A 26,389-nucleotide genomic window follows, 5' to 3' on the forward strand; every position below is an offset into this window, starting at 1 on the left:
TAATAGTAGCAGTAGTAGTAGTAGTGATAGTAGTAGTAGCAGCAGTAGTAGTGGTGGTAGTAGCAGTATTAGTAGTAGCAGTAGTAGTAGTAGCAGTAGTAGTAGTGGCAGTAGTAGTAGTGGCAGTAGTAGTAATAGTAGTTGTAGTATAAGCAGTAGTAGCAGTAGTAGTAATAGTATTAGTAGCAGCAGTAGTGGTAGTAATAGCAGTAGTAGCAGCAGTATTAGTAGTAGTAGTAATAGTAGTAATATTAGTAGTAGTAGTAGTAGTAGTATCGTCACTGTGTACATTCTTGACATTTGTAAGTTGAAAGATTAGTGTTTTTCCTTATGTTTCTACACTTACCATGTAAATACCTCTTACAATATGAATATAAAAGCAATGAAAGTACTATTAAAAAATTGAGGACTATCGTTATACAAATGAGTACCGTACTAACATAACCTAAAATTTTATCTGTAGACCTTTAACGCCTGTTTCTCTAACATTTTCAAATTGTATAGATAGCAAATTCTTTCTCTGCATAGAAGAATGTTTAAGGATCATGAAAATATATAGTTTAGTATAGTTATTATTTGCTCACCACACAAAATAAAATATTGCCTCTTATCCTAATACAAGAACTAACAACACACAACAGCAAAATGGTGGAATATCATGTCACTGGTATGTGTCAGCGGACAGCTAGTAACTCATTTCATCACTACATGGCAAGAGAATGTAGGCAACAATAGTGCACTACCGAAATATGGTGTCGTTAACAAGAATTAATAGGGTGGCGTTAAAGATATACATGGCGTTACATGTCTCAGGGACCTTAAACCAAGTTCTTTACAGTGAATTATTGATTGAACTGATATAGAAACGATGTAATTAAATTTAGTTAATAACAAATTCATTATTATATCAAATGCTATAATTATATTAAGCATTATATATTGCCTCACTGAAGAGAATAACATGCGTTATATTCATTTTCAACGAAATGTTGACTGTGTTATATTCAAAAAAGTAACTCTATGGAAATATTGCATGGAATAATTTTGTGTGAATATATATTTTTAAGTTGACTATTACACTTTTACTACGTCACACTACTTTTGACTAATAAAACGGTACGAAAGGACGTATTTCAACCAATCATGGCTGCTTATCGCACAATTTTATCGCGTCCCTAGCATTTGTTTAATTTTATCGCTTCACTAGCATTTGTTTAATTTTATCGTTTCCCTAGCATTTGTTTCTTTGTTTGCCAACATTTCAAACTGCACTGGTCTGAACGTCAACAAACAGAAAATTACAAACCACTCCAGTCGATGCACAGCATTTTCAAATATGACTCGCATTGGCATTCAAGAATAAGAATTAATAAAGATCACTGTTTATAGCTATGCATCTTCCCTGAAACCCTATTTACAAATACATGAAGAGCACCATTCGGAAATCCTGAATAAGTTGAGGGATAAACCATGTATAACAAGGAGTTCCACTTTTTTTTAAGCACACGTCCAATATAACATCAATTGAACCACCAACCACTAAAACATTGAAATTTGAAAATTGTACTTTCAATAATTGTTCTTTTTAAAATTATTCATGCTTATTTTTTATTTCATCTTTAATTAAAACTTTTCTTATTTCATCATTCCTAATTATAACTTTTCAAACACTTGTTTATAATATTTAGGTTATGTTAAAGTTTCTGCTGTGTGATATTATGGATAGTCACGTATCAGAGATTGTTTAATACCAAGATTTATTGAAAATCATCTGTCAAGTGAGGTTGATTACTGGGATCCGGATAATTGAAGTGGAATGCAACTGTTTTAATAAAAATGAAGCTGAATCAACAAAGCCTTCTCGATTAGTAGGCTATCCTCCACAGGATTCAATGAAGATTCTATAGTTGGCACAACTGATACTAAGAAAACAGCTAATCATAACACACTACTACCATCTAGCGGAATACAATGGTACAATAATACATTTGAAGACAGTTCGTATTTTCGTAAGTCTATATTTTATTGTATTAGAATACTTCGTTACTTCTAATCTTTATATACTTTCTTCTAATCGTGTAACAGTCAATTAAATCCCACTCGAGTTTTTATTTTCTCTAGATAAATCAAAACCTCTAGTGAGATTACTGTTGATAATCCGATACACAATCATTGGTAACAGATAAATGACGTAATCTACCACACTGCAACACTTTGTGATTTGTATCAGCTACCTCTCCATCCCTACTCCTCAAACGTAGATTGAAGTGTTGTAGCTGCATTCAGCAGTGATTCGGCGCTACCTATTGCTTTGGATAAGCCTGCATTTTATTATATTACCCAGACGAAGAAGGTAGGGAGAAGGAAAATGAAAGGAGACTAAGAACAAACAAGATGAGAGAAAAGTCAATGAGGAATGAGGAGAAGAATAAGAACAGTGACAGAATAAAAAAGAGAAGAGGAGGAGAAAGGATGATCAGTAAGGGAGAGAGGAACAAATATAGTAGTATCACAGTCTAGTATATACAGTCACGAAGCTTGAGTTGTGAGGCTGCTAGAAACAATAGACTGTGCAGGTATTATTTCGCATTGTCTGTAATGAGGCGATAGTAGCGATCCTAATGGATAGCAACTATCTATGGATGCATATTTACTACGTATTGAGCTTCGTGACTGTATATGCTAGACTGTGGTAGTAATAGATTTATTTCTACTGGCAGAATTAAGGCCATAAAGCCTTTTCTTCCACTCAACCAGTATTAGAATAGCAGAAATACATGAAAAATATTTAACAATAATAATAACAAAATGAAAACAAATTTAGTTTCACGTAATTCTAAAAATCAAACAAATTATAGTAATGTTAATCGAATAATGTTAAAATGATAAAGATGTTAAAAATGAAAATCATATATTAGAAAAAATTATATTTTAGGAAAGCTCACAATCTAAGCAGTCTATTTGACAACCGGTTTATGAAATTATTAAATGTCTGACAGCCCCTTAGGGAGTTCCAATGACAAAAAATTGAAACTGAGAATGATGAAGAGTATCAGGAAGTATTATGATGAGCAGGCTTGGGCCTAGGGACACAGAGTAACCATTATGAGTACACGGAGTATAAATGACGTCATGACCCGTGTGAAAGGGTGACTGCAACAGCACAGGTAGGTCCGTAATGTGCATTACCGTTGTGTGTATTGCTGCTTGGCTGCGGTACGTGTAACAGGCTTCAGCGTAGGGACACCTGATTGAAGGTTACAGCTCACGTTAATACTTTAATGGTAGACATTTATTGTCTACACTAGGGATGTACTTTATATACTGCATCTGTATAGGGTGAAATATATTTTGTGACGGACTGTTTACATGTCGAGACACGAAGTAACGGCGCGCTCCATCTCCCACTCCATTCGACCAACACAACACTATCGGCTGTGCGTTCTGAACTTCATGCGTTTCTATGCCCAGGACCGAAGCGTGATGATGAGGTATACTCAATGTATCGGTGATCTGAGATCGAGTATTTAGGTTATGGTTGGAGCATAAATACACAAGACGAGACGACAGATAAACTTGGGGCTGAGGTACGCAGAATTTGAAAGAGAAGAGAAAGACAGTGTAAAGTTCTGCTATCGTTGGGCCGGAGCCAAGATAAGGATTCGAAAAATGGTGAAATACGGTCGTATCGTATCTTATACACATATTATGAACACGTTGTAATTTTTTCGAGAGTTCGTTGCTTAAGTCAGTGAACAACACGTCGCTATAGTCAAAGTGCGGCATTACGAGTGTTTGAACTAATGTCTGTTTCAGTGGCGCGAGAACGGAATGCTTGAACCGACTTAACGAGTGAATAGACGAACAGATTTTGTACAAGTGTGCTTTACTTGGTAATTCCAACTTAATTCGTTATCAAAATATTCCTAGAATTATAAGGACTCTTCTTACTACTTGAGATTAACATTCAAACTGTAGTCATCATCATCAATAACAGTCTTGGATTAGGCCTCCTGGCCTGTTCCGCTTCCAGAAGAAAGTTAATCTTTCCATCTCTTCCTTGGTCTTCTGGTGTCTCGTTTTCCATGAGGTGTATAGTCCAATAGTCTCTTGGGTAACCTATTGCTGGGCATTCTTAATACATGTTCATACCAGTTGTTGCGGTAAGATTCTATAGTATCCGTAATGGCGGTGATATTCAATTCTGTTCGGATGTCAGCGTTCCTTTTATGGTCGAGAAGAGTATATCCTGCAAGAGGTCTTAGCAATCGCATTTCAGCAGCTTCTATTCTTCGAAGTTGCCCTTTCGTTAATGACCATGTCTCTGATCCATATAATAATGCCGGGATCTGCCATAACTTTATAGAATTTCAAAATTGTTTCAGGTTGAACTTTCTTTAATAGAGTTGATTTGATTGTCCTTAACAGTTGCTGAAATTTGGCAAGTTTAATATCTAGGTCCCTGGAGTTTATATAAGAAAGATTGCAGCCAAGATAGTTGAGTGTGTTGACTTGTTCTATACAATTATTATTGACTGCAATTTTGGATCTTACATGATTCTTTCCTTGGAAGGCCATGATTCTGGTTTTATTTATAGAGATTTCCAAATTATGATTTTTTGCTATCTTGTATCGTGTGTGTATTGCTCTTTGTAAGTTGTCTTCAGAATTTGCTAAGATTATCTGATCATCTGCGTAAAGTAATGTGTTAAGTGAGAAGTTGTCAATCATAAAATTTGTGAGCAATTCGTCTTCCCAATTTTTGGTAATGTTATTTATATAAATATTAAATAAGGTGGGTGACATTGGGCAGCCTTGCTTTACTCCTTGATTTATTGTTCTAGCTTCTTTGCTTGAAGTGTTATTTACTTTTAATTTGATTTAATTTGAAACTGCAGTATTATAGTTAAATAAAAACCAAACTTGACATTTTTTTTAAATTATGCTATTGCCTTCTTAAACCGTTATCGCGTTCCTCGGTCGTCCTATACTTATATTTAGTGATTTATCAGGTGCTGTTTCAACGATTTGATATTGTCCATTCGTGTTATGTGCTCATCCCATCCATTTATTCTTCTGATAATCCGTTCGTAAATTTGTGTAAGTCTCCTTTCCGTATATGAACAAATCTTGTTTCCAATCATCAGTGCTCTCATTTCAGTTGTTTCATTTATCTATTTAGATTTACTGGTTTCTGCGGCGTACGGTATATCAAAATGGAACGAACAACTGTTTAGGTATATTCTATTTTCTGTAACTGGGTCTTTCCCGGGGTAAAAGGCGGTCGGAGCGTGGGCGTGGTGTCGACTACACTAGCGCATTCTAGTGCCGAGGTCATGGAAGCATGGTGCTCTACTTCCAAAGCGCCGCGTCGTCATGGCGTACAAAGGGGATACCTTTACCTAAGATATTTATTATTCCAGCATATTAGTTCTTAACCACTTAATATTCTTAATGTTATATCTAGAGTCCTGGGTTTGGTTACCTTAAGCCTTCTAGCGACTCGCAACAGTATAAGTATGTATGGAATATACAGGGTGATTCATGAGGATTTATCGTCCTTTACGGAGCTTATTTCTGAAGACATTCTGAGCAAAAAAAATGTCATATAGGCCTAATATTTTCAGAGTTACACTAATTTAAAGTTGTTTGTAAAATACGTTTTTTCTTTAGTTTGAAGGTAAAAGAATAATACAAATAGAAAATGAACCATTCAGAAGTATAATTTCTTTAATTGGCAAGTATTATGAAGCTAAAAATGTGCTTTGAACTACTTAGTTGCTTCGCTCAGACATCTTTTTCTATTTTTAACAAGAAAATTACATTATTCTTATGCACTTATCACAACAATTATTAAAAATCACACCACTTCCACCGACTTAATTATTTGAAGTTTAATTTTGCATCCTAATTTACAGTCTTGGAGAGTTTACAACACATTGTTAAAAATGTCGCCGTCCGCTTGAGTACACTTGGCCGCACGCTTGTGAACGGCACTCGTCGCGCTACGTAACTGCATACGGCTATCTTTGATTTCCGTAGAGCTCGCGCTGGCTGCTGACTGCACGCTGACCAAGATCACGCGTTCACAGCAATGCGTTCCAATAACGAAACGTAACTCTGTAAATATTGAGAATAAGACTCATGTTTATATGACATTTTTCGCTCAGAATGTCTTCGGAAATAAGCTACATAAAGGACGGTAAATCCTCGTGAATCACCCTGTAGATCGGCGGCACTCGACCCTATTATACGGTTCAGTGAATATGCAAAAACAAGACAAAGCTGGGCGCTTGAAGATCAGTGCTATAATAGAAGAATTTGGTAGCCAGCACTTCATGGTAATGTGTGGAGACTCGTAAAGAGTGCACTAGTAATTTGTTTTATTTTCAGTTTGTGCTGATATATATATATATATATATATATATATATATATATTTTACATACATACATACATACATACATACATACATACATACATACATACATACATACATACATACATACATACATACATACACATATATTTCCCATTTGTTAATTCCAACCGTTAATCAAATCTAAAGTATCTTAATGCGTTTTACTTATTGTAAAAATCAAGGGTAGACAAATGTCGAGCAGCATGTAGCCATGGCGATTAAAAATTATTATGTAGTGCCTGGTTTATTTATTAAGTTCAAAATTGTTTAAGACTATGATTTCTTTTATACGACTAATACATAATGTTAACAAAAGCGGATGAAGGAAGAAATTCTAATGTGCTTCTTAGATTAATATTGTTACAGTTGTTGTGCATCTCAAGATAGAGGGATATATTTTGCGAAGTTTTACCGTTAGATTGCAGTAGCGTTCCATGCGGCAGGTAGGACTATTATGCTACAGTTGATTACGTTCTCCACTTTTTGGTTTTGTATTCGAGTCAAAATTATATTTATAATTATTTTGTATAATAGTATAATTTAATATAATTCAATATTTTCTTGCCTGATAATCTAATTTAATTTACAATAAATATTAGCGTAAACTTGTATAATACTGAGCGATTCCCCTTAAGAGATGGATGGGGAAATCTACAGTATGCAGAATATAGATACGAATAGGCCTATATGGAATGTTCATGAACCTAAACGAGAACTTTGAAAACGAGGTGCACGAATTAAATAAATAAATAAATAAAAATAAAAATAGGAACTTTGTCGAAGGTGAATATTGCCTCTTTAATCATTAGTATTGTAAGTACCGTACGCTGAAAGCAGGATATGCAGCCAACAATGTGTTTTTTTTTATTGGGAAGGGACTATCGAGATTGAATTCCTCGTATTTTTTTCTTTAGTTGAAGGAAGATAAAATGTAATGTTTAACACACACGCACGCACGCACACACACACACACACACACCAGATCAATGAAAGAATCTATAATTCACTTACCGATTACGGTGGACGATGGTGCCAGTGGACGCGACCTGAAACACAAGACAACACTATCATTCCATATACTACATCTGTTATAAAAACTACAATAATTATCATCATTCAGCAGTCGTTACAACATAGAACAAAGGTGAAGTAAACATTACAGTCCACACAAAAATTACACAAACAGGAATATAGTCATAACTCATATTGTTTATCTGTGACATTCATCTGCGTGAAAGTGAAGTAGAAGGGCTCTCTGAAAAAAGAGGGTGGCTCCACTTTTTTGGTCAAATTAATGTTTTGCTTATTTCATACCTTAAAAAATAGAGTGTATATCAGTTGCGCGCGAAATGATTAAAAATTAATCATTTGCGCGCTGTTTCGACGTAAACAAATCAGTCTCGCGCGGGCATTCTCCATGCAGGCACATCAGTTGCGCGTGGAGAATTTCGTATCAATGAATCAGTTATAGTTGGGTGGTAGCGTCGAACAGATTGAAAGTTTTAATTGAATATGTTGGCTACACTGTCCCGCGCCGTAGCGTCGTGGTCTAAGGCATCCTGCCTAGGACTCGAGTTACGAAATGCGTGCTGGTTCGAGTCCTTATGGGGGAAGAAATTTTCTCATGAAATTTCGGCCAGTGTATGGGACCAGTGCCCACCCAGCATCGTGATGCACTTGGAAAGCTACGATAGGTAGCGAAAATCCGGTTTCGCAAAAACCAGCTATACCGGCTGGGAGGTCATCGTGCTAATCACACGATACCTCCATTCTGGTTGGATGATCGTCCACCTCTGCTTCGGCATGTGAACGTGAGGCTAGCAGCCAGCTGGTCGGTCTTGGCCCTTCATGGGCTGTAGCGCCACGGATTTTTTTTATGTTGGCTACACTAATCAGATTGAATCTGGAGCTGTAATATCGATTAGTTTGAGAAGTGTTTGTTGAACATGGTGACACTAATTTTATGCAATGTGTGGCAGTACTTTAAACGCTTCGACGTTTGTCATTTGTTCTGGAAAATAAAACTAAGGAATTGTTGTAATGGTTAACCACTCTTCGCGTGTTACTTACTCACGATGGATTTTTACGCATCATTACAGTATACAGTAAGCGAGAAGGAAGCGTTTTATAAGGAATTTTCTCTTAATTTTAACTCTGCACATCCACATATTTATAAATTCGTAGACGCTACCACTCAGGCACAAACAATTACATATACCTATATTACAATGAGTGACAGAAATAATATCCCTAGGATGATTCCTACATATAGAAAACGGAAACAGTATATTGAAGAATTCCTTAAAAATACAAACATGGGAACATTAGTAGAATTGATTTTTTAAAGAGCGTTTCGTACTATTATAAGAGAATATGAATATAATTGATAAGATTTTCATTTCTTTGACGGGTGCCAACTTCATGGTACGATTGAAACAAACATTTTAAAACATACCTGCCAATAACGTACAGAGAGTCCTAAGTCTCTATAAAATGGGAAGGAAAATTATGATAAAATATAATGACCGCGCGCAACTGATGAGTACTCACTAATAACCACCGCGCGCAACTGATGCACAAAATTCAGGTAAAACTTTCCGTGCGCGCAACTGATAAACTCCCAAAAAAAATACACCCGATCTTTTGCTGCAAGAACGGTGTGATTTCGAGCATTTGGTAGTAAGTTACAGTGGATTTGGAGCTGAGCTCCCAATCGTTTCATTGCAAAAAGGAGTTCAGGACTATCAGCCTAATATCGCAGTCGAAGATTCTCCTGCGAATACTGAATCGGCGTTTATATTCTAAGATGAAAGGACAGTTCGAAGAAGAGCAGTTTCACTTCAGGACGGGAAAAGGTACGAGAGATGCAATTGGATTGCTGCGAACGATCGGTGAAAGATACCTAGAGAAGAATAAATGTGTATGTAGTATTTGTGGACTAGAAAAAGGCGTTTGACAGAGTGGATAGTACTCTTGAAGAAAATTGGTGTGGATTGGAAAGGCCGTTCTGTAATCTTTAAACGAAACGAATCAAGGTCAGAATAGCAGAAGAAATGTCTGACGGAAGTGAAATATGGAGAAGAGTACGACAAGGATGCCCTTTATCACCTACCCTTTTCAACATCTACATGGAGGATTAAGTGAAGAACTGTTGAACTGTTTTCAGAACATGGGAGGGTGATAGGATGAGAAATAATAAAGTGCATAAGATATGCTCATGATACCGCGTTGTTAAAAATAAATTTAAATTATGGTTTATTTAACGACGCTAAAGGATATGCTACTGGAAATATGCATAGCTGTGAGCAGTATGGGATGAAGATAAATGCAAATAAGACGAAGAACATGGTCATAGGAAGAAAAATACAGAAGATAAACTTGCGAATTCTAAATGAGGCAGTAGAGCAAGTGGACAGCTTCAAATATTTGGGGTGTACTATAAGCAGTAACATGAGCTGCTGCCAAGAAGTCAAAAGGAGGATAACAATGGTCAAGGAAGCTTTTAACAGAAAAAGGAGCATCTTCTGCAGATCTCTGGAAAAAGAACTAAGGAAGAGAATAGTGAAGTGGCTTGTATGGAGTATAGCATTGTATGGGACAGAAACATGGACAATACGACGAAGTGAAGAGAAGTGAATAGAAGCATTTGAAATGTGGATATGGAGAAGAATGGAACGTGTGAAATGGACAGACAGAATAAGAAATTAAGCTGTGTTGGAAAGAGTGGGTGAAGAAAAAATGATGCTGAAACTGATCAGGAAGAGAAAAAGGAATTGGTTGGGTCACTGCCTGAGAAGAACCTGCCTACTGAAGGATGCACTGGAAGGAATGGTGAACGGGAGAAGAGTTCAGGGTAGAAGAAGATGTCAGATAATAAACGACATTAAGATATATGGATCATATGCGGAGACAAAAATAATAATTCAACATTAGTAGAACCTAAATGTTTCACATCTGCTGATCTAAAGAATAGTATTAATTTTAGTTCTCGGTTGTATAATTCTTTAGCTAAATTACACCCAGAACACTAACATATAACAAGAAAATCAGAAACGTGTTAATGTCTTCAATTTGTATTAATTAATATGTAATTTGAGGAGAAAAATTCGCTCCGGCGCCGGGGACCGAACCCGGGTCCTTGGTTCTACGTACGAAGCGCTCTGACCACTGAGCTACGCCGAATTCAATCCACAGCACCGGATCGAACCTTCCTCCTACAGTGTTGTTTCCCTTTTTGTGGTCTGACTCTAAGTTGGGCATATACTCGTACGTTGACGTTTAGGCCTATATTTCAAGTCAACTGCCATTATATAAGGAGCGCACTCAGCTGAGTGACTAATGGCTGGGATTCCGCAGTAAAGTGCACAACAATGTGTACAGAATAATGCACTGCTAGCTAAACATCTTTAGTAAATTCTTCAGTTTGATTAAATAAACTTATAGCCTGTGTGTATGAATTAATCAGCCTATTTCTGAATATATAGGCCTATTCTTCATAAACGGTTGTACTTTATTCACGTACGATATTATTCTTCTGTATGTTAGTATATTATATTATATTATATTATATTAATTCCATTGTAGCTGTAATTTTAATTGTAATTCCTATTTTATTTTATTTTCTATATTCCTCTTATTTTAATAATACACTATCTACCAAAAAGTAATTGGGCACTGTTTTTTGCCCCTTTAGAACCTCGTGGTACCACCTCTTGTTGCTATAACAGCAGCCATCCTGTCAGGCATGCTCTCCATTAGTTTGTGTAGGATATCCACTGGAATGCGTCGCCATTCCTCTTGCAATATGGCACTCAGTCGGACAATGGAAGTTGGCCGAATTTCCCGAAACCTCAATCGCCCGCCGGTCCAATTCGTCTCAAAGGTGCTCAATGGGATTGAGATCTGGACTCTGTGCAGGCCAGTCCAACCGGTGAACATTATTGTCTGCATACCACTGCATAGCAGCCGCCGAAACATGGGATCTGGCACGTAAAATCCTGGGTGCCCAATTACTTTTTTTTCTTCCGATGCATTTGAAATTCGAAATAAACATTTTGAAATTTGAAACTCTGGAATCCCCATTTGCTGTTGATTTTATTGTTTGGGTCAGTGTAGCTCCCACAAAAGATTTTATCTGCTGCGGAAATACGTAGGTCTATATTGGCATAATGAATTATTTTTGTTGTGTGATGTTTTCAGCCCTTGGACAGCTTGTTTAAGTCTAAATCTTACTTTTGTTACTTATCCTGACTCAGAAAGTGACTCCCATTACTCTATCAGACAGGTGGGCTTAACAAGAACAAGAATGCCACAGGTCGGATTCGAACTCAAGACGACGCAATACTGAAGCTGTATTTTCCTGTTGCGTACACCGCAGACGACTGTAATAAATTAATTATCGGTGCTGTGTAAGACTATATTAACGTGGCTTGCTTTGAATTGCGTTGCACCTGGCACCTACGTGTACATTGCATGCGTGGGAAAGTTCCGTATCTAATTCTATATCAACAGATCTCCTGGGAGTACATTCAGCCTCAATGCAGTGCATCACTCTTTACAGGCAGACATTCAGTCTCTTGGTATGCGATAATGTAAAATATTTACTTACTTACTTACTGGCTTTTAAGGAACCCGGAGGTTCATTGCCGCCCTCACATAAGCCCGCCATCGGTCCCTATCCTGAGCAAGAACAATCCAGTCTCTACCATCATATCCCACCTCCCTCAAATCCATTTTAATATTATCTTCCCACCTACGTCTCGGCCTCCCCAAAGGCCTTTTTCCCTCCGACCTCCCAACTAACACTCTATATGCATTTGTGGATTCGCCCATACGTGCTACATGTCTTGCCCATCTCAAACGTCTGGATTTTATGTTCCTAATTATGTCAGGTGAAGAATACAATGCGTGCAGCTCTCCGTTGTGTAACTTTCTCCATTCTCCTGTAACTTCATCCCTCTTAGCCCAAAATATTTTCCTAAGAACCTTATTCTCAAACACCCTTAATCTCTGTTCCCCTCTCAAAGTGAGAGTCCAAGTTTCATAACCATACAGAACAACCGGTAATATAACTGTTTTATAAATTCTAACTTTCAGATTTTTTGACAGAAGACTAGATGACAAAAGCTTCTCAACCGAATAATAACAGGCATTTCCCATATACATAATTTAATTGACAATGAAGTCTGGAGTCGGTTGAAGATCAACAAACTCGTTATGTTCCTCAAAATTAATTCCGATTTAATAATTGTCTTTATTTTCTGTACTAAGGAATTAAGAAGTTTAGTTTTCCGCTTATATTTAGGCCCGGTTTTATAAATACGATTAATCTAAAGATTGTGTTAAACCTAATCGTGAGTTTAACTCAGTGTGCCGTATTACAGAGTCTCGGTTAAGTTAAACCGTAGTGGAATACGATTGGTATTACTGCTAGAAAAGAGAAAAAAAAGACGTTTGCAATTGTTTAATTATATTATTGATTTAAAATAGCCGACGCTCGTGGAGAATTTTCATTAAGAAACATCTTTGTTCTTCGATATCAGAGAGAGTATCATAATAAAAACTAAAGAGGACCAATACCGCGTACTTCAGTATGCTTGTCAGACTTAACCTCAATTTCTTAACGCTGGCTACCAACATGCCAAACACAAAGCGACCAAACTAAACCTTGCATTATCATCCGCGACTTAACTCCATAGAAAATCAACTGAGTAATGAAGTAATAATATTAGTGTGCGTATTTTATGTGTTGTCTAGAATATTTATGAAACAGAATTCAGTCAAACAATAAAATTATTTTTATGAGTCCAGTAAAATTAGGTAATATTATTAGTGTTTATAAATCGGACCCCACAGTAAATCTTACTAGGAGACTCTGCCACACATAGTAAAATGCGCAATAGGTTTATAGTAGATCTATGGACGCCTTCGAAATCTTCCATCGTTTTCAGTATGTCTACTACCAGAGGAAAAATAGCGCATCGCAACTAGTAACTGATGCAGAGATTCAACCGAATGTTTTCAAAAATAAAAAAGAAATCTAAAAGGCAAGATGGGACCGATAAGCTAATTTACTATTAGTGACAATTAAAATTTATTTCATGTGCCGTCTATGCTTATCCTTATTTAACAAGTATATTGGTTATACAATATTTTGTTACATAATATATCAATTGAACGTTTTCGGCTTTATGGAGCCATCATCAGAAACAAGTAAGCCCATATGTATGATGTAAGTACACTGTATGTTGCCGTACAAGTAAACTCAATTAATATTAAATAACATGTTTCTGTATAAAATCGATGATTATATGGCAATAATTACATTATAAATACAAAGAGGCTCTGTGGGCCGTATTAGAATGTTAAAATTGTTAATGATAAAATTACATAAAATGCTTTAAAATTATTATAATCAGGAGTAATATTGTATAACCAATATACTTGTTAAATAAGGATAAGCATAGACGGCACATGAAATAAATTTTAATTGTCACTAATAGTAAAAAAGAAATCATTTATCTTTCAAAATAATCTTTAAATTCAAACCCTAAAACACATATTTTTACACTTTCTCGTTTTTTAGTTGCATGTTGTATCCGAGTTTAAATTTTTCGAAACAAGGTTAGGACTGTAAGACTAATTCTGAAAGGTCCGTTTCGAAAGCCTCAATCTGTTTTAAAACTTACGTTCATTTATGTTTATTTCAAAGTGGCGCACTCTATTTCGAAAAATTCTCCGCTGCCGTGGTCGTTCAGTAATTTTGAGCACTCACTTATCGTCATTCATAAGTTCTTGGAAAACTTCTGCAATATCCATATGTAATGCGGGAGCCGCCATCTTGCATTGTTGAGCCTTGAACTACAGTTTAAACGGCAGAGAACTGCCGATCAATTTAAACTCGAGTTAACTCAAGATTAACTGGTAGTTAAGGTTTATAATACGAAGCAGAACGAAAAACTTCAGTTTAAACTGAACGTAAGGTTTAAACGGCGTATATAATACCGGCCCTTAGTGATCCAAATGATCTATTAGGACAGCGGTGACCAAAACTCGAACTGCAGTGATTCCATGCGACAGACAGTCTATGAAGTAAGGAGACGGAGGAAAGGTACTTGGCATGAAAACTACAACCAGTAGTGGTTCTTGTACTAACATCTTGATCAATCCCGCGTATAAAAATCTCAAGCTTTGCTGTATCAGCACAGAACATCCTTCTATTCATCATCTTTCAGCATATCTATTCCACGCCTCTGGAACTCTCTCCCTGACCAAGTCAGAGACTGTCGGACAATATCAAAATTCAAATTTAAATTAAAAAACCACATTCTAGTTCATGGAATTGCTTTTTGAACACCTGTCAAGTTGCGCAACTTCGGCTCAACTCATGACATTAGTAAATATTGTAACTATGCTATTGTAAAATTGACAATTGATATGTAATGTATTTATTATTATTATTATTATTATTATTATTATTATTATTATATTATTATTATCATAATCAGTTATCACTATCATCATTGCCATCTCTGTTTTTCTTTTTTCTTTTTTTTTTTTTTTGTATTAGCTCGATGAGAGCTCTATAGTGTTCTTTTGACCCTGTTGACCCTCTATAGGGCTTTAATTTAATTTGTATTATTTTCACCAGCGTCTGTATTTCTTTTTTGTATTTATATGTGCTATCTGGTGGGATGGAAGAGAAGGCCTTATGGCCTTAATCCTGTCAGATTAATTAAATAAATAAATAAATAAATAAATAAATAAATAAATAAATAAATAAATAAATAAATAAATAAATAAATAAATAAATAAATAAATAAATAAATAATGTCACTGTTGTCATCAAGAGCCAGTGGATAACATACGATTTTTCTTGCTTCATTTTTTAACCTCCCTCTTATATAATCAGGAATTTTCTGAATTCTTCTCTCGATACTTGGTCGAGAAATTCGTAGTTTTTCAAAATTAAAAACTTCTTATGGATAAGTTATTTAAGAGATTTTAATCATTACTCTTTTGAGAAATTCTGTTCTATTAAAAGGCTTTAGAGCATGAGATATTTCAAACACATTAGGTAGCTGACTTCCTTACATTTATTTATCTCGTCTTTCTCTTACTGGCTATGATTTAAGACATGTCAATTCCTGACATTTTACTACAGTACAGTATAGGTTTCACGACTGTATACGTTCTCCCTGTGTTGGACATTCTCTTTTAAACTTCAACTTGTCTTCTAATAACATTGGACTTGCATTGAAGTTCCAGAAAGACCAAAATAAGCCCCCTCCAACTCTAGTCTAAGGGTATTGAACTGATGAAACTATGTAAAACAAAAGACCTCAGTGGTTAAGAAGGATTTATAACATCAAAATAATAGTGACCTCTCCCTGAAAGCTTGTTTACAGGGAATGCGGTATTTATTGTTTCTTAACATTTTAGTTTTTGCGAACGTTTTTCTTTTCTTCATTGAATAAAGACCACAAATCACAGTGCCTAGTATGTCTTCAAGTGTTGTTTACTTTTAATTGATTATTTAAACGACGCTCGATCTGCTACTATGTTATTTAGTAGCCTATAGATGGAATTGGTAACAACGAAATTTTATTTTTGACGATGAGACCGAGGATTTGCCATAGATTACCTGACAATCGCCATGTTATCACAACCTCACAATTAGATGTGTGTTTTAAATTATTGGTTTCCCATATTCAGAAACCTCAATTTTATAACTTAACAGCGTGTGAACAAGGATTTAGGTTTAGAAGGACTTCAATTGAGACGGTCAGAAGCAAAGGGGTGTAAGTGCACTTACGTTATTTTCCATAAAATATCAGTAAAAGTTACTAAGCATTCGTAAATTCTGTGAAGTTTTAATTTTAAGTGTTAAAGTGTGATGTGATTAAAAGATATATCCTTTTACTTACTTACTTATTATAAATGGCTTTTAAGGAACCCGGAGGTTCATTGCCGCCCTCACATAAGCCCTCCATCGGTCCCTATCCTGAGCAAGATTAATCCAGTCTCTACCATCATATCCCACCTCCCTCAAATCCATTTTAATATTATCCTCCCATCTACGTCTCGGCCTCCCCAAAGATCTTTTTCCCTCCTGTCTCCCAACTAACACTCTACATGCATTTCTGGGTTCGCTCATACGTTCTACATGCCCTGCCCATCTCAAACTTCTGGATTTAATGTTCCTAATTATGTCAGGTGAAGAATATAATGCGTGCAGTTCTGTGTTGTGTAACTTTCTCCATTCTCCTGTAACTTCATCCCTTTTAGCCCCAGATATTTTCCTAAGAACCTTATTCTCAAACACTCTTAATCTCTGTTTCTCTCTCAAAGTGAGAGTGCAAGTTTCACAACTATATAGAACAACCGGTAATGTAACTGTTTTATAAATTCTAACTTTCAGATTTTTTGACAGTAGACTAGATGACAAAAGCTTCTCAACCGAATAAAAACAGGCATTTCTTATATTTATTCTGCGTTTAATTTCCCCCCGAGTGTCATTTATTTTTGTTACTGTTGCTCCAAGATATTTGAATTTTTGCACCTCTTCGAACGATAAATCTCCCATTTTTATATTTCCATTCAGTACAATATTCTGGTCACGACACATAATCATATACTTTGTCTTTTCCGGATTTACTTCCAAACCTATCGCTTTACTTGCTTCAAGTAAAATTTCCGTTTTTCCACTAATCGTTTGTAGATTTTCTCCTAACATATTCATGTCATCCGCATAGACAAGAAGCTGATGTAACCCGTTCCTTTTATCACTGAAATTTTAAAAGCTTTAATTTACCCGGATGGACTTAAATCATTTTTTTAGAAATGTCACTTACACCCCTTTGCTTCTAACCACCTCAATTATTTAAGGAAATTTTCCATAAGATTTTCATACTCATTTCTGCTCAAAGATAAAGAATTTTTTTCTGTTACTATTTGTGATGAGTAGGGCTAGGATTTTGATGAAATTGCATCTTTTTTCTAGTAAGCCAGAAACATAGCCACTTTAGTATTTATATGTTATGTGATAAACTGAGTGTTTAAAGACATATTTGTTAGAGCATTCATTTTTTTCATTTTTTTACCTGTTTCAACTCATAAGAGCATCTTTTGTGTTATTCGGACATTTTTGAGGCATTTTCATTAATTTTGGACACAAATCCCCATTATTAATATAAACTGTTTATTTCCTTTGATATTTTGTCCACATATTTTGTCCATTAATACCCTTTATTTTTTACTTGGTTATTTAACGACGCTGTACCAACTACGAGGTTATTTAGCGTCGATGGAGTTGGTGATAGTGATATGATATTTGGCGAGATGAGGCCGAGGATTCGCTATAAATTACCTGACATTTGCCTTACGGTTGGGAAAAACCTCGGAAAAACCCCAACCAGATAATCAGCCCAAGCGGGAATCGAACACGCGCCCGAGCGCAACTCCGGATCGGCAGGAAAGCACCTTAACCGACCGCGCTACGCCGGTGGCTAATACCCATTATTTTCTACAATATTGTAATCGTTTTTCTACACAAATATTGGCCTTTTAACGTAGTACACCCCATGTAATGGATCAGTCCAACCATACCTTCAATATAGACTGAGTCTATTAGACTCCTCTACACTTGCTAATTCCTTGTGATGGGCTACATGAAAACTACATCAGATAAAATAATTAATTAAAGTGTACCACTTAGAAAAATTATGTAAAATTAAATAAACTTAAATGTTGGTACTAGAATTTAATTACTAGTCTAAATATTAAGTAGCACAAAACTCCTTTTCCTAGTAAGCCAATTTTAGAATGTAAGATCAATTTTTAGGGTATTTTAAGGGCATTTTTGAAAGATTTTTAGGTCATAAATGCATTGTTTTTAGGACATTTTTTTTATGATTTACAGGTCATCAATATTCTAGCCCAGTGATGAGTAACGACAAAGTTCCAGTCATATGATCTTTGTTTATTGAAGAATACATGCATTATAACTTGTGTTTTTCTTACCGCATGGATAAAACTAAATATGAAGCATGATCTGACCCTGATGAAGTTGCTTAATTAAATTTGGCCTCCCAAGAGGTATTAAATTGGCCAACTCAGATGCATAGTACATGAATATTTTGTTAATCTTGTTAGAATCACCTACTATTGTTATAATAGAATTTATATATCTTCTCACCATTCGTGAGCTGCCACAAGGGACAAAGAGTACTTAACCATAGAAATTTTTACAAGTTCATGAAAAACCATTGATTTTGTTTTAACAATGAAATTCCTACAAGTACATAACTGCAAATAATTTTTTTTGAGATTAGTGGAAATATACCTATTTTTAGAAAGGTGTTACAAAAAAAATAATTAATACTAATTACGGATTATTACATTGGTGTCGTCTGCAGTAGCAGCAGCAGTGAAACCCGCAAATGAAAACGTTCGCTGTTTCCCTTCACCGCACTTCTTGGTTTTGAAGATAAACCGCAAATTCAGAATAAACATAAATGACAATTCATTCATTCACAAAGGAGACGTGGACCCATGACTGGTTCCCACATACAGCACCTCTTCCCGTTCGAATCTTTCCCAGAATTAGGTAGTGACAAAAAAATATGAATTTCAAAGAATAGAACAAGCTCACACATCTCGACTGGTGTTTCCCATGGGAACCGTACTCTGTGACCTTCGCAAGGCTTCATCCCCCATTCAAAGTAGAGCAGTGAGAAGAATGGAACTGCTGCCGAGATGAAACCCTTACGGACAACTTTCCCACATCCAGGTGGCAGCACCTTACAACGACTACTGTTTCCATGTTCAGAATCTCTCTGAATGGATATCGCTGGTAAAATTTTGTGTCTTACACAGTTAACAGCATATAGATGATGTAGTAATCCGCTGTAAAACTGTGTATGACGTACAGTCAGGCTTATCTCTCCGAGCATGTGTAGTTATTTGCAAATAAAAGCGGGCTAAGCAACTGCAGCGTCAACTCACTTGAAGGCTAAGGTGAAACGCGACGTTGCCACATTAACAGATCATCACAATGAAAATGATGGTATACGATTCCTAACAAATAACGTCACTGATATGATGTTGTCAAACATGATGAGTTCTCAACGAATTCATTTTCATATTTACTTGCATGTTTTGTTCATTAGTTTAATTGTTATTTTGACTGAAATCAGTGGCGTACGCAAAATTTTGTCAAGGAGGGGTCATTATTAAAATTGTTTACAATTTACATTATCGGTACAGTATTTTAAATTTTGTGTATTATTATTATTATTATTATTATTATTATTATTATTATTATTATTATGTCACAGTGTATTTATTAATATTATAGGCTACTATATTCTAATAGAATATATTCATGAATATCCAATAAAATCTTTGAAACGTAATTTTTTCACAGCCATCCTATTTTAAAAAATTTTAACTTCTGTTCAATTTTGTACAATAAAAATGTTTGTGCGAGATCGTGCGTATTTGCTGGTTTTCCGCACAGAATCAATACGCGGTAAGTGTGAAATACCACATTCACTATTCCCAACGTAACACACATAACAATTTCCCTCTTCTTACCGCTTAAGCGCGACATTCATTTTACTGCTTTAGGCTTTTAACATATTATTTTTAGAGACGTTTAACATAGTAATAATTATAAATTGGAAACTTACCACTGCAATTTCACCTAAATTGCAATGTTAATTATTGTTTTTAAATATTTGCAAAAATTAGGTAAAGTCTACTACTCCACGAAACTTATTGCATTCCAGATACAAGTAACATTAAGGAAGCCGTGAAAAAATCAACAAGATTCCAGATGCCGATGTTATTACTGCAATATGTTATATAAATAATATTGTTAAAATATTAAAATTGAAAAATAAATCATTACATAACCTTACCGTTTGTTTTAAGTTCGCATTTATAGACTGGGGGGGGGGGGAAGACAGACGTATATCACGGCCTGCTGGAGTACAGTAAACACAGAAAACATAGAAACATAGTTGAAGAAAGATATTTTGGTTTTCCGAAGTTGCAGTCATTAAACAGAAACCAACATGGAGATTTCATTGCAACTAATTAGAAATTCGTCTTTCAGGTATGTAATAAACGATCTTCGCACAAAATAATGTACGATACACGAGCGGTATGTTTGTTTTCATGTTCTCGGATATTAAAAAAGCTCAACTACGTTTCGCTTTTTCAATCTTTTCCTCGACCATGAAAACGTCAACATACCGCTCTTGTAACGTATATCACTATTGTGTCATTATTACACTTACACAATTATATATAGTGAACAGTTATTTGTATATTTCGTTTTGTCATTTGTGAGACACTTTACATAACAATATTAGGTCCCCTAGTTTTTCTTACTTATACTTACTGGCTTTTAAGGAACCCGGAGGTTCATTGTCGCCCTCACATAAGCCCGCCATTGGCCCCTATCCTGAGCAAGATTAATCCAGTCTCTATCATCATATCCCACCTCCCTCAAATCCATTTTAATATTATCTTCCCATCGACGTCTGGGGCTCCCTAAAGGTCTTTTTCCCTCCGGCCTCCCAACTAACACTCTATATGCATTTCTGGATTCGTCCATATGTGCTACATGCCCTGCCCATCTCAAACGTCTGGATTTAATGTTCCTAATTATGTCAGGTGAAGAATACAATGCGTGCAGTTCTGTGTGGTGTAACTTTCTCCATTCTCCTGTAACTTCATCCCTCTTAGCCCCAAATATTTTCCTAAGCACCATATTCTCAAACACCCTTAACCTATGTTCCTTTCTCAACGTGAGAGTTCAAGTTTCACAACCATACAGAACAACCGGTAATATAACTGTTTTATAAATTCTTTAAGATTTTTGACAGCAGACTGGATGATAAAATCTTCTCAACCGAAGGCATTTCCCATATTTATTTTGTGTTTAATTTCCTCCCGAGTATCATTTATATTTGTTACTGTTGCTCCCAGGTCCCCTACTTTTTCTAGTGTTCATAAATGATCTTGCCCCCCTAATAAAAGATGCAGGTCATCCCATATTATTTGCATATGATACACAGCCAATAACTCCAACACATTCCAATCTTCAAAATATGTGACTGGTTCTCAGTCAATACATCAGTATTAAATTGTAACAAAATTAATACAATTCAATTTAAATCCTGTTTGGTTCTAGTAAATAGAAGTTAACGAATTTTTCTTATTCCTCAGGTATAGCTAAACTTGCTGTAATAATAGTTTTGATGTATAATAAATTAGACTATATTACAAAATAGTATAATACATTATTAAATTGAAAAGGTGGATTTCAAACTTCCAAACTGGCCTAAGTCCAAATGAGAAGTTATGAGAAAAATGACAAAAACTGATAAAATAAATTTGACGCCCTTAGATCCGTTTGAAAAAAACATAAGCAAACACTAAGTCAAGATTTAGGAAAGTCTGTTAAATAAACTTACACAGTTATATATAGGCTTGAAAAGAATAAATTAAAACGTGAATTAAGCAAGTTAAATCTAAAAAAAGGACTTAGGACAATTTGGAATCCACCTATTCAATTATGTATCATATTTATTTAATATCTATATACAATATATATATATATATATATATATATATATAGGCATATGATCATAGGAGATTTGTTTTTCCATTTTCAGTGCTATCAAATCATTACATAGGCTATTTTAATTGTTAATGGGCTCATAGACATTACATCTCAACTCTCATTATAAAGGGACTCTATAGAGTCTGGACATTACATATTATGAGGGATTTATTATTTCATCGAGACAATTTATTTTTATTTGAGTACATATGTGTACCTAGACTTATTAATTACATGCTAATGATTATCATGGTTGAATCTAACTCTCTTAACTCTTATATTCAATTATTATCTAGGAACTCTAGCTAGAATCCATCACCACTGCCATCTACCTATTATTGGGCAAACCACGAGAACTCACTACGGTGGACGATCGTTTCGGCGTCACGAAAACACAACTGAGTCCTATTTCTCGAGACGGGGATGATAATGAAAGGGGAATTGTGGATAGTTTTGTTCGAATGAAAAGGGAAAACTGGAAGAACTCGAGGAAGATCCTCACGATCTTGCTTTGTCCACAAAAAAACATAACTCTGGTCTGCGGTCATTACAAGCCAGCGCACTGTTAACTGAGCTACAAGGTGTGTTTTCTAAAAGGTATGCTAACGTCTTACGTCAATGATAGAATTAATTCACTTTTGCAATCGTATAAAAATACTCATGTCGTAATTCTGTACTAAATAAATTATTTTCATTCAGGATTGAGAACAATGGGATTTGGAGTAACTGTAAATTAGGGAGAGGAAGGCCGACCTCGTTTCTCGAACACTGGACTCACGACTGGGAAACATAGCGAGATGATTTCGCCAAGTGGAATGCAACTATGTATCATTTATGTCCGCGGATCTAGCGATCAAGAGACATACAGACATGGTGGTATTGAAGTCCACCTTTTCGAGAAAGTGGGATCATGAAGCCATGACATCACCGTCCAGTCTGTCTGCTGCTCCAAATAAAGAACATTTTAACAAATAGTCTCATTTTATGAGAAGCAGCTACTCGAGCACCGTTGAGCGGACGAACAAAACGCCTCCTTTTCACGCTGGATACTCGGGTTCATATACCGACGAGGCAATCTGTGGTGAACAAAGAAGTTTTCGTGGGGTACTTCTGTCATCTCCGTCGGAATTCTCCAACAATCTCCACCTCTATCATTCAGATGCAACGTAGATCTTCCTCTCAAGTGCACAAAGAATAAAGTATATGACAACTGAGTATTGTATGTTCAACTAATAAATGCGATTCTTACAGAGGATATCATTTGAAATCGGCTGAAGGCAAATAACACTGGACAAAAATTTTAACTTTGTTTCTATCCTTTAGATGAAACTATGTAATTTTAACTAAATGAGAGGTGCTGAGTTCATTTCTGAAAACCAAAATTTTCTAACACATTCCATACAGACTTGACAACTGAACTTTCGAACAAGCTGCAGCGTGTGCACAATATGTGTGTCAGATTCATCAGCAATGCTCACAAATTTTGACCATATTACACTATCGTTCAAATCTTTCTCCTGGCTGCAACTTAATAACCGTAGAACACTTCATTCGCTCTCTTTTCTGTTTCGAGTTCTCCACACTTCTACTCCAAATTATCTCCGTTCCCGGTTTAACTACTTATCCTCCAATCACAACCTACAGTAAACACCAGGTCACAGGAGAGCCAAATCCTAGCAATTCCTGCCCATAGAACATCCCACTATTCATCCTCTTTTACTGTCTCAGTCCCCCGTGAATGGAATTCTCTACCTCAGAAGATTAGGGGCTGCAAGACAATAACACTTTCAAGAAAAGGCTAAACGATTTCTCACGGGCGCAGTCAAATTGAAGTTATATTGTGATAGAGTTTAATAATTTAATTTAATTTAGGTATGACTATTTTTATTATTATTATTATTATTATTACATAATTACTTTTTTGTTGTTATGAAGATAAAAAGAATTGTAATTGCATCATTTTAATTATGTATTATATTGTATTGTATTGCTTTGTATTGTATTAATTATGTTATATTCATAGCAATGTAGTAATTTTCTATCATACTGGTTGAGTGGAAGAGAAGGCCGAATGGCCTTAACTCTGTCAGTTAAAATAAACCATTATTATTATTATTATTATTATTATTATTATTATTATTATTATTATTATTATTATTTTCATGCTACACGCACTTCACTTATTTACACAAATTTGTTACACTAGCACATAAAGCAATCTTTGTTTGGCCAAAATTCAAAATTTAAATGAATTTTTTTATCTTTTATGTTTGTAGACAGCTTCTGCAATCTCTCTGATAAGTGATCAGTAATATTCAGTCAGCATACTTGCATTCCACCTTCCACTGAAGCTCTTCCCGAAGGCAGATATTTTTTGATGAAATCTCTCCCCGTATTCATCGCTTACAGCACCAAGGTTTTTTTTTTAAGAATTACAGGTGGCTGTCAAGAAAGTGTACTTTCAGTGACATGTTGCATCCCATAAGGTGAAAGTAGTGCAATATTTCACTATCATTAAATAACTTTTTATTTTGGAAAAACAGTACGTGCTGGACAAAAACTAACTGCAGATTCATTTTTGCGACCACAAAATACATCTAATACACATATTTTTTTTTATAAAAAGGACAAATTTTATGTTGTACAGTGTAATCCTTCGCTGGAGAAAGAGAAGTCTTCATGTGGTCTTTAGATTCAATTTCGCACTATTTTGTCACAGTCTACGCATTGTACAGAGTCGGGCAATTAACTTTTCCCATTTCCAAAATACCGTAACTGATTTATTGTTTAAAGAAATTACAAACCATGGACACTGTTAGGCACGTTATAGTCTTGGATTTACAGATTATTATCTTTTTTTTAATTACGTCGTTAAGATGTCCAGCATTAGCGCCAATACATTATTGTAATCTTCTTTGTACACTGGTCATTATTCTCTACAAATTGTCAAGCATGACACCAGCAATTTCCTCACGAATTGCATTCTTGAGGCTGTTGATATTTATTTATTTTATTTATTTATTTACTTATGTCTATAACAGGGTAAAGCCCCAATTACAATAGACAGTACAAATATTTGCTTAGAACATAAAATTGGGAGATAATATGAAAAAAAAGAGATAAAACAGATACAAATGTAAAATACAAGTGAAAATACAAATGAAAAAAAAAAACAGACAAGTACGTAGATACTACCTAATTAAAGACACAGATGTAGATATAAATGAAAAATAGATAAATATAGATATCATAACCAAAAGATGTAAAATGTAACTATAAATCGCAAATTACAGAGTAACAAATAGATAGCAATATTATTTAGAATCCACTACCTCCAGTATATTAATAAGAAAATGTTTGTATTTCATGTAAGAAATGCTGAAATCTAGATCCCATGTTTTACATATTTCATTGAATTTTGAACACATTTTTAACACTGGCGAATTTTTATGTGCAGAAGTGTTTGGTTTTTTTATAATACTTATTAACAATTGACGATTCCTTAAATGTGAGTTAAGCTGGATTTGTGATAACATTTCGCTATTATCCAGTAGACCGTTGAATATTTAATATGAGTAATAAAAGTTGCTCAGCCAGTAATCTACGACTTGCAAGAGACATTAAATTAAATTCAGCAAGTAGATTGTTGTACGAAATTTTGTTATGGAAGGCCTAATAATGATATTAAAAAAACAGCTATCTTGAGAATCGTTTTTGAATTTTTTCAATTTGATTGCTATATGATTTGCAAGTGGGTGACCAGATTACTGAGGCATATTCCAATTTAAAACAGGGAGTCTGCGAGCGTAGATCTTAGCCTTCAGATAACCCCACAAAAAGAACTCTGAAGTCTGGGGATACGGAGGACCATTGACAATAATCGAACCTGGAGAGAAGTCGCCAGGGGAAACCAGCACGCAGTGTTCATTGAAAATATGTGCCGAGGTTTGTTTTGAACAGATCTGATTTCACGTTACTGGCTCATCCATCGACTGATTATTTTTCGTGACGTGCAATTCCACGTTGTCGATTATCGCCAAATATCCGCCAAAACTCGCGATGTACAGCCACAATTGACTTGCTTGATAAATAATGTTCTACGCAGAAAATGTGCTCCTGCGAAGACCAACATTCCATCACAGTCTAGTATGTACAGTCACGAAGCTTGAGTTGTTGAGGGTACTAGGAACAATAGACTGTGCCGGTATTATTTCGAATTATCTGTGATGAAGCGATAGTAGCGATCCTAGTGGTTAGCAACTATCTATGGATGTATATTCCTTACGTATTGAGCTTCGTCACTATATATATTAGACTGTGATTCCATGGCTCCCTA

At 35.3% G+C, this 26,389-nt stretch overlaps 1 long non-coding RNA gene across 1 annotated transcript in view; it reads right to left on the minus strand.

Moving 5' to 3' along the window:
• Positions 1 to 26,389, minus strand: part of LOC138712963 (uncharacterized) — a 150,477-nt gene that overhangs the window by 36,449 nt on the left and 87,639 nt on the right. The window contains exon 3 of the long non-coding RNA XR_011335773.1: positions 7,431 to 7,465. This is a non-coding gene — a long non-coding RNA (uncharacterized lncRNA). The remainder of the gene's footprint in view (positions 1 to 7,430; positions 7,466 to 26,389) is intronic.

This window comes from Periplaneta americana, chromosome 14, assembly GCF_040183065.1.
Source record: "Periplaneta americana isolate PAMFEO1 chromosome 14, P.americana_PAMFEO1_priV1, whole genome shotgun sequence".
In the NCBI taxonomy this organism is placed as follows: domain Eukaryota; kingdom Metazoa; phylum Arthropoda; class Insecta; order Blattodea; family Blattidae; genus Periplaneta; species Periplaneta americana.